The sequence below is a fragment of the Amborella trichopoda genome, chromosome 3 (genome assembly GCF_054954075.1).
Source record: "Amborella trichopoda isolate Santa Cruz 75 chromosome 3, AtrichopodaSantaCruz75HAP2 v2.0, whole genome shotgun sequence".
Classification (NCBI taxonomy): Eukaryota; Viridiplantae; Streptophyta; class Magnoliopsida; order Amborellales; family Amborellaceae; genus Amborella; species Amborella trichopoda.
The window spans coordinates 16,046,750-16,056,702 of NC_142338.1; positions in this window are offsets into that span (position 1 = coordinate 16,046,750).

Below are 9,953 nucleotides of genomic sequence, written 5' to 3' on the forward strand. Positions count from 1 at the left end.
AGGATTTCTCTTCACAAATTATTAAAGTTTACATCCCCAAAATTGGAATCCTGTAAGTACTCCAAGATAGAGTTTTTACTCCGAAGGAGCGTGTACTCTTGGGAGCATAAAAATTTTGGCTTCACTGTAGTGGTTTCAATAAACCTATCTAATGTGATTTTGCTATAAAACCTTAGCCGAGACCTTAGGAGGCATGTACTTTTGAACCACTCATAATAAAAAGGGATTAACGAAATGTTAACTTTTGACCACAAATTAACCACTTATAATAAAAGGGATTAACGAACTGTTAACTTTTGACCAGAAATTAAACAATAATTTTAACCCCTACTTTTTGTATTCACAAAGAGCAATAGTGTGTATTTTTCCCTCAAGACCCAAGCTATAGACAGAAGACAGCAACTGTAAGGAGGATGCTATAAGATTCCAGCAACATAAAAACAATTTGAGAAATCACCATTAAGATCACGAGCCTATCTTTCACTCCATATAAAAGTTCGAACTTGCAATGGAACCATTCAACATAAATAATTTAAATCATAAACACCAATATAAGAATGGATGCTATAAGATTCTAGCAACATAAAAACAATTTGAGAAATCACCATTATGATCACGAGCCTAACTTTCACTCCATATAGAAGTTCAAACTTGCAATGGAACCATTCAACATAAGTAATTTAAATCATATACACCAATATAAGAATGGATGCTATAAGATTCCAGCAACATAAAAACAATTTGAGAAATCACCATTAAGATCACGAGCCTATCTTTCACCCCATATAGAAGTTCAAACTTGCAATGGAACCATTCAACATAAATAATTTAAATCATATACACCAATATAAGAATGGATGCTATAAGATTCCAGAAACATAAAAACAATTTGAGAAATCACCATTAAGATCACGAGCCTATCTTTCACTTCATATAGAAGTTCAAACTTGCAATAGAACCATTCAACATAAATAATTTAAATCATATACACCAATATAAGAATGGATGCTATAAGATTCCAGCAACATAAAAACATTTGAGAAATCACCATTAAGATCATGAGCCTATCTTTCACTCCATATAGAAGTTCAAACTTGCAATGGAACCTTTCAACATAAATAATTTAAATCATATACACCAATATAAGAATCATAAAAAGTAAAGGATACTACATAACAGTTCATGATCTAAACTAAATTTGACGGAACCAATATGAAATTTCTCCATTATAAAACAAAATATATTGAATACAAATTTGCTTCTTGTCCTAATACTCCATCTACAATCGAGTACAAATTTGCTTCTCAGCATGGTCTCTGATCCCACTTTCTCTCTTGCTCGATATAAGTTCAGGGGGTGCATCAAGCCACGGTGTGCATTTAGCAGGAACAACAATCACCAATGGAGGGTCTATGATCCACGTGTATGAATAAAATGCCCTATGTCACAAAGATTAAACAATCATGCACTTGTTGACTACACGATGGTGGGCTAAGATTGAACAATCATACAATTTTCCTTGTAAGCACAATTACAAAATAAAACTTCAGAATCTAGCAAATGAAAGCAGTGAACAATCATACATTTTTCATTGTAAGCACACTCACAAAATACAACTTCATAATCTAGCAGATGAAGGCAGTGAACAATCATTTATTTTTCATTGTCTAATATCCACCTGTATGAATAAAATGCCTTATGTCACAAAGAAAGAAATAACAGACACTATTTCAGAGCATTCTTAGTCCTGAGTTCTCTAATAGTATTCTTGAGCTGAAAACAGAGCAAAATGAACATATTATCATGTAAGAAAAATCATACAACACTGTCACAATTTCCATATTAGCATGGAAATGTAATAATAAATTGCATGCAAGTAGTTATATGCGAGATAGGCCTAAGTCTAGTGATTTGCATGTAGATTATTACAAAAGTGCTTTACGATGTGTTTTGTCCATACCATCAATGCACATCTGCTATCACTTGACCTCCTTGCTTAAGATGGACTCTACAACACCATCATGCTTACTACGTGTTTTGTCCTTAGCCCTGTAAGAGGAAGATAAATTTATATGTTAGTATTCCAATTGAAGCTAATACAATTGTAAATCAAATAGATTAACAATAATGAGGATAATACAATTGTAAATCAAAATAACATAAAGGTATGTAGTTGTACCTATCAGAAACGAACGACGGGTAGTTCCTTTTGTCATGTCTACTACCATTGCAAACTGCGCATTTCCTTTTTTTTGTCTTCAACTTCTATCCCTCAGAACGAGCTTTCAATCTTTTAGTGGCCGGTCGTCCCTGTGTCCGTGCTCGTGGAGGCTCAAGGACATTGCTGCAATGGTTACGTCCACTTGGTGTGTTACTACAACTAACAGAATTCTCATCTTCATTGACATGGCTCATGGCATTATCCTGTGGACCTCTCTTGCATACAAACTTTTCATCAAACTGATAAATTTTATTTTGTATTATGGACATTATAAACTTGTGTCCCTCTACAATTTGTGAAGCACGCTGGGTACGGGATCGACTTGCCTACATAGCCTCATTAAATCTAATGGAGCGTTCAGAAGTTACTTGAATTTGTTCCTCAATGTCATCAACAAAAACTCCCTTTTTTACATCCTTGGTCCAACACCTCATTATATATTGTGGAGGGATTTCAAACACATCTTTCACCATAAAAATCTTCAGTACATGCCTGCAAAGAAGGCCCATCCTCTCAAAGAAGTGACAACTGCAAGAAACAGAATTGTCATGGCAATTAAATTTCACTTAGTAGGGTCTAGATCCCATCCCTGGGACTGCCACTTTAAAGGTAGCAACCTGTCCATTGTCTTCAACTATCTCCCTTATAAAATTAAAGCAATTAGCCACCTCTTTTCCAAATAACTTTAAAATCTTTTGAGTATAGATTTTGGATGCTCGTGACTCAATGAAAGTGGTTGTTCGTAAGACTGGAGTAGTTTGAATATCTTTCAAGTCAATTTCCCTCTCTTTTCGCACTTTTTTATCTTGGACTTTTGCAACAACTTCTAATAATATACGCAAGCTTGTTGTGGGTGTCAAGTACGTTTTGAAATGTGAATTCATCCATTCGCTCATTTGAGTAGAGGTCATACCCGCTGTAAACGTGTCAGTCAAGTATGCATCAACCCATTGCATTCGACAACTATAAAACCTACTTAGCCATTCATTGTCTTCCAACTAATAATTCTCAATCATTGATTTCCATCCTGATTCAAATTCTTCAATTGTTGGGCTAGCCACACACCTCCTAAAGGTATCTGCAACATGCAAAATTTTATATATTCACCATTATGTGGGAAATAGGAAAAGGGCGTGTCAATAAAACTATCAACCAATAAGAACTATGTGCCAAAAACCTCTCTTGGTAGAGCAAGTGGATAAAGGTATGAAGATTGATGTGCTATTCAAACCTTCATCTTAAGATATACCATGAAAGTAGAGACAAAAGCGAAAGTATAAGGCAAGATGAGGACAATTGACAATTTAGAGGAAAATATTATGCAACACACAAAATGTTATATCTTCAACATTATGTAGCAACTAGGAAAAAAAACCAACTTTTCTTCAAAAATTACCTAGTAGTTAAAAGATAACTTGAGGTCAAAAGGGCTTAACCATTGTCAAAAAGCAGGTGTCCCTACCACAAAATACAGAGCAAAAATCTATTAAACAAGCCTATTTTTTATCAATAAGGACCCAAATCATAGGTTGGATATAAAATACCAAACTTTCAAATGGATCCAAAGTGACCAAAGCACGGGAATGGGTCTAAACTGATGATGTAGAGGAAAAAATTATGCAACATGCAAATTTTTATATATTCAGCATTATGTGGCTACTAGGAAAAGGGCATGACAATAAAACTATAACCAATAAGAACTATGTGCCAAAAACCTCTCATAGAACCAACTCAAAAGCTATGACAAAAGTCCATTCAATTATATAACTAAATAAGTGGAACAAATAGATAACCACTTACCTGGGAAGAAAAAAAAAAAACGTAAAAAGTCAAACACCATAAGACCCACATCCTAGCTGAACAAACACAAGTGATATAGCAAAAATCCAACTTTTCTTTTAAAAAATAAGAAGTACCATTTAGTCAAATTGCACCATTCGTGAAAGCATTTACCACTCTTCATTTTCAATTTTTAGTAAAATCCAATCATTTACCAATAATTAACTTACCTAACTTATTGAGCCTCCAAATATCAGCATAAATATCAATTAACCTCAGCCATCTCATTCGTTCTATCCAATTTTGAGAAAGATCATACTGAAAATAACAATAAAAAAACAATAGATAGGGTATGAAAGGAAAAAAAGAATCCCAACCTCATGAAGTTGAATTATGTGAGTCGATTTAACCCAGATCAAGTATTAAAAACAGTGGTCTTTTGAACTTCATGCAAACAAAATGGAAGGGGTAAAAAAAGAAACCTTCAACTGTCCATTCTCTCACTATTGAATAGAAGATTCAGTAAAAGTTACGTGGTTGGAAATTTGCTATATGGGCAGAGAATATATGAACACCAAATGTAAATCACAAACTAATCTACTTTCTAAAAAGTCCAAGCACAAATATTCCTCTAGTAGAAGTCAAGTCATGGAAGACTACAGAAAGCTAAATATATCCTCTTAAGCCTTTGTATGTCCAATTAAAACCACACTAAGGTATTAGAAGCCATATCAGAAAATAGAAACAGTGGTACAATCATCAATTCACCAAAAGTTAAGAATCTCAAAATTTAATCAGAAAATAGAAAGAAGTGGTACAATCATCAATTCACCAAAAGTTAAAAATCTCAAAATTTACACATTAACTCGTTGGGGAATATTATAGACATCAGAATATGCAGATCAGGCAATCTATACAGGTGAGGCAATGCTCTACCAACAAGGGGAGCATGAGACATACAAATGACTATATGCCTCAAAATCAATGACAAAAATACCATACTAATTAACCAACTTTAAGATTCAAGTCCCAACACTAGTCTTGTTGAACTTATCAAAAAAAAAAAGTAGAAAATCAAACACCATAAGACCCACATCCTAGCTGAACCAATACAAATGATATAGCAAAAATCCAATTTTTTTTCTAAAAAATAAGAAGTACCAATTTAGTTAAATTGCATCATTCGTGAAAGCATTTACCACTCTTCGTTTTAAAATTTTAGTAAAATCCAATCATTTACCAATAAATTAAACTTACCCAACTTATTGAGCCTCCAAATATCAGCATAAATATAAATTAACCTCAGCCATCTCTATTGTTCTATCCAATTTTGAGAAAGATCATACTAAAAATAACAATAAATAAACAATAGATAGGGTATGAAAGGAAAAAAAGAATCCCAACCACAGAGAAAACAAAAAATCAAATGAAGCTCCATCTATGCATTTTCAGGGCAAAAATTGTAGAATCAATAGTAGACAAGAAATACAGAGAAAAAAGGATTTATTGGAGAAAACAAAAAATTAAATGAAGCTCCATCTATGCATTTTCAGGGAAAAAATTATAGAATAAATAGTAGACAAGAAATACAGAGAAAAAAAGATTTATCAGAAAAAACAGATAATCAAATGAAGATCCATCTATGCATTTTCAGGGATAAAACTGTAGAATCAATAGTAGACGAGAAATATAGAGAAAAACAAATTTATCAGAGGAAACAGAAAATTAAATGAAGCTCCATCTATGCATTTTTAGGGCAAAAATTGTAGAATCAATAGTAGACAAGAACTACAGAGAAAACATGATTTATCAGAGGAAACAGAAAATCAAATGAAGCTCCATTAATGCATTTTCAGGGCAAAAATTGTAGAATCAATAGTAGACAAGAAATACAAAGAAAAAAAGATTTATTAGAGAAAATAGAAAATCAAATGAAGCTTCATTTATGAATTTTCAGGGCAAAATTTGTAGAATCAATAGTAGACAAGAAATACAGAGAAAAACAGATTTCTCAGAGAAAACATAAAATCAAATGAAGCTTCATCTATGCATTTTCAGAGCAAAAATTGTAGAATCAATAGTAGACAAGAAATACATAGAAAAACAAATTTCTTAGAGAAAACAGAAAATCAAATGAAGCTCCATCTATGCATTTTCAGTGCAAAAATTGTAGAATCAATAGTAGATAAGAAATACATAGAAAAAAAGATTTCTCAGATAAAACAAAAAATCAAATGAAGCTCCATCTATGCATTTTCAAAGCACAAATTGTAGAATAAATAGTAGATAAGAAATATAGAGAAAAAATATTTATCAGAGAAAACAGAAAATCAAATGAAGCTCCATCTATGCATTTTCAGGGCAAAAATTGTAGAATCAATAGTAGACAGGCAATACAGAGAAAAAAAGATTTATCAGAGAAAACAGAAAATCAAATGAAGCTCCATCTATGCATTTTCAAGGCAAAAATTTTAGAATCAATAGTAGACAAGAAATACAGAGAAAAAAAGATTTCTCAGAGAAAACAGAAAATCAAATGAAGCTCCATCTATGCATTTTCAGGGCCAAAATTGTAGAATCAAAAGTAGACAAGAAATACAAAGGAAAAAATATTTATCAGAGGAAAAAGAAAATCAAATGATGCTCCATCTATGCATTTTCAGGGCACCAATTGTAGAATCAATAGTAGACAAGAAATACAGAGAAAAAAAGATTTATTAGAGAAAACAGAAAATCAAATGAAACTCCATCTATGCATTTTCAAGGCACAAATTATATAATCAATAGTAGACAAGAAATACAGAGAAAAAAAGATTGGGGTTTTGGCAATACTATAAATCTCAGACAAATGCAGAGATATTGGGGTTTTTACGATACTATAGATCTCAGACAAATACAGGGAGAGAGATGACCTTTACAGATGGGGTGGACTGCAAAGAGGCAGAGTGAAGAGAGCTGGGCTGCAGAGAGGCACAGTGAAGAGAGCGGAGGGTGGCTTCTTTCGGCGGGCAGCAAGTGGGCAGGTGAGGGCGACAGCATATAGAAAGACTTCCGTGCGGGCAGCGTGAGAGAGAGGGTGTCTGTAAATTGGGGGAAGTAGAAGAGAGAGAGAAAAAACCAAGCTCCAATAGAGAGAGAGAGAGAGAGAGAGAGAAACGAGTCTATTTTTTAGGAAGTAGGAGAGGGAGAAAATCCAGGAGAGAGAGAGCGACATGCGCCCTTTTTAAGACGCTGTCATGACAGCATAGTTGCTGTCGACCACTGTTTTCAAACGCACAGACACCCTTTCGTCGAATGTGCAACTCGTTCCAACAGCCATTGGATTTTCTTCGTCTCATCACACCCATTCGCCGCATCGCAAAGGGGTAAGCGAGCGGGCTAACCCCATACTTTCTCATATATATATATATATATATATATATATATATATATATATATATATATATATACATACATTTCTTTACAAACCCAAAGTTTCAAAATATATGTGGCGGCATAGAGATCCTATGCATTATATCTTCTAACCCGTTGCGTCAACTTTACCCCTTTTCACCCATCTAAACCCATCTTTTTACCCCAAAGAAAACGTCAAAATATATAATTTTTGCTATTCCTTTCTGAACCCTTTCTCTCTCTTCTCGTGTTTCTCTCCAAACATCTCTTGTTTTTTTCTAATATTAAAAAAAAGATATTTTTTCAAAACATATTTTTTCAATATTAAAAAATAAACAGAGAGTAGTCTGAGGAGAAACATGGGAAGAAAGAGATGGGGGTTATAAAAGAACATAAAAATGATGTCCTTTGAAATTTGGTTTGGGCTAAAAAAAGGGGATCAAATAGATATCCTGAAACATTTTGGAGATATTTTGGTCAATTTATATTTTTCAAATTATTATTTTTACATTTTTATTCGGTGTGCATTAATGAGGAGAATGAATGTCTAAAATTTCAAGTGATTTGGATATTTAAAAAAAAAAAAAAAATTCAAATACGAAATAAAATCGTAACCGCCAGATCGACCTAAATTCAATCTCGACCATTGATTAACACTGCAGCAATCACCCCGTGCACTGACAGCATCCATTCCCTATATATATATACCACAATCCATCTCCCTCTAAACTCACAACGCTCCACCTCCCTCTAAAATCACATTTTTATTTGCCTGCACGGCCGGGTCAAGTGCGAGACTTATTCCCTTAAGCAAAAGATTTTCTTTGGAGATATTTTGGATATGAAGCTTTAGGATGACTCTAGAAACATAGTTTTCAAAAAAACAAATTTTAAACTTGATTACCTCTGCACTTAAATTTGACGTTCAAAAATTTGATTGTTCTAGTTAAATGTTACCATTTTTTTTTGTTTTTTTTTTTGGGGGACATGATCTTTTTGTTTTTTATGGTAGTAGTTAGATAGAGGACGTTACGTACCCAAAATTAAGTATTCATAATTAGGCTTTGAGTGCTTTTATCATGCTCCGTAGGGAGCATATACCATACAATTGCTCCCTTGGTAAATAGCTATTTAAGAGGTTTTTAGATATAAAAAGTTGGGATCCATATGAGTATTAGGGGTGAGAATGGGTAGGATCGGGGCCAGATCTGACAAAATCCCGATCTAGATATGGATCCGAATAGTATGAATTGGATGGGTCGGATCAGGGTTCACACCGAATCTTGGATATTTGGATATGGATCCAGATCCTAATAATATATATCAGATCCGAATCCGAATAATACATCGTGTCTGGACCCGGATCTAGATCTAGATTATATATATATATATATTTAATAAAAATTTACTATAATCTGGGTCAATTATGGATAGGATCCACCTGTACCGAGATCCGATCCAGATTTCAATTTAGATATGACTTTTGGATCCAGATCCATATTTCTGATCCAAAATTTGGGTCCTTACCAAGATCCGAATAGGGTTTGAAATCTAGGTTTTGGATACGGATCGGGTCAATTCCCACTGCCAATGAGTATCACTAGATGAACATTTTTAAAACGGAAATTTTGAATTTTGTTCTCGTAATAGATAGATCAGACAGTTGGAAACTTAAATGATCAATGCCCAGGACCCTTTTTCGGAAGTTAGAAGCTGGTTTGAAGATGTCACACCCCAAAAAATTAGGGTCCCAACAGTACTTCCAAAATGCTCTTTCCCTCTAACGGTGGATGAACAATTCACTCTTAGATTCCTATTAATTTATAAACTATTTGTATTCCGGGAAATTAATGTAAAATGCATTTATTTTTTTTTGTGGTATTTAATAATATCTTCTAGTTTTTATATTTTAAGTTCATCTCTTTTTTCTTATTTGTTAGTTTTTACAAAATACTTTCGGCATGAAACTCTAAAGATCTTAACTGAGGTGTTTCTTTATTTCTTTGGCAGAATAGTTGAGAACATCAAGTTCTGAACTGATATTTACTAAAAACAGACGTGAAACGTTCCAATATATCTCATGCAATGTTTTAAAAAACGGATCGGTGACCCGGATCGGGCTTCTAAAAAACAGATCCGGATCGGCGATCAGGATCGAGAATCGGGTGAATCGGTCAGAATAAAGCTTAAAAAAAATTCGAAAAAATTATTAAAATTCATTATAAATATTGGTTTTTAGGAATTCAATAAAAAATGAGGGTACTCCATTAAGAATTTTCATGTTTTTGAATGAATATGCGAATATTGATATGTTCTTTCCCTGCATGAACCGCCATTCAGCATTTAATTTACAGTATTTCGTGCTCATCCCTACACTGTTGCTGTTGGGACTCGATATGTGAATAATATGGCTGGGATAGGGTGGCCTCAGAATCATCATCTCTCTCATTTTCTCTTTGAATAATATGGATTAAAAAAAAAAAAACAAATTTTCAAAAAAATCGATCATGGATTAAAAAAAAAATCACAAATTTTCAAAAAATTCTATCATGGATTACAA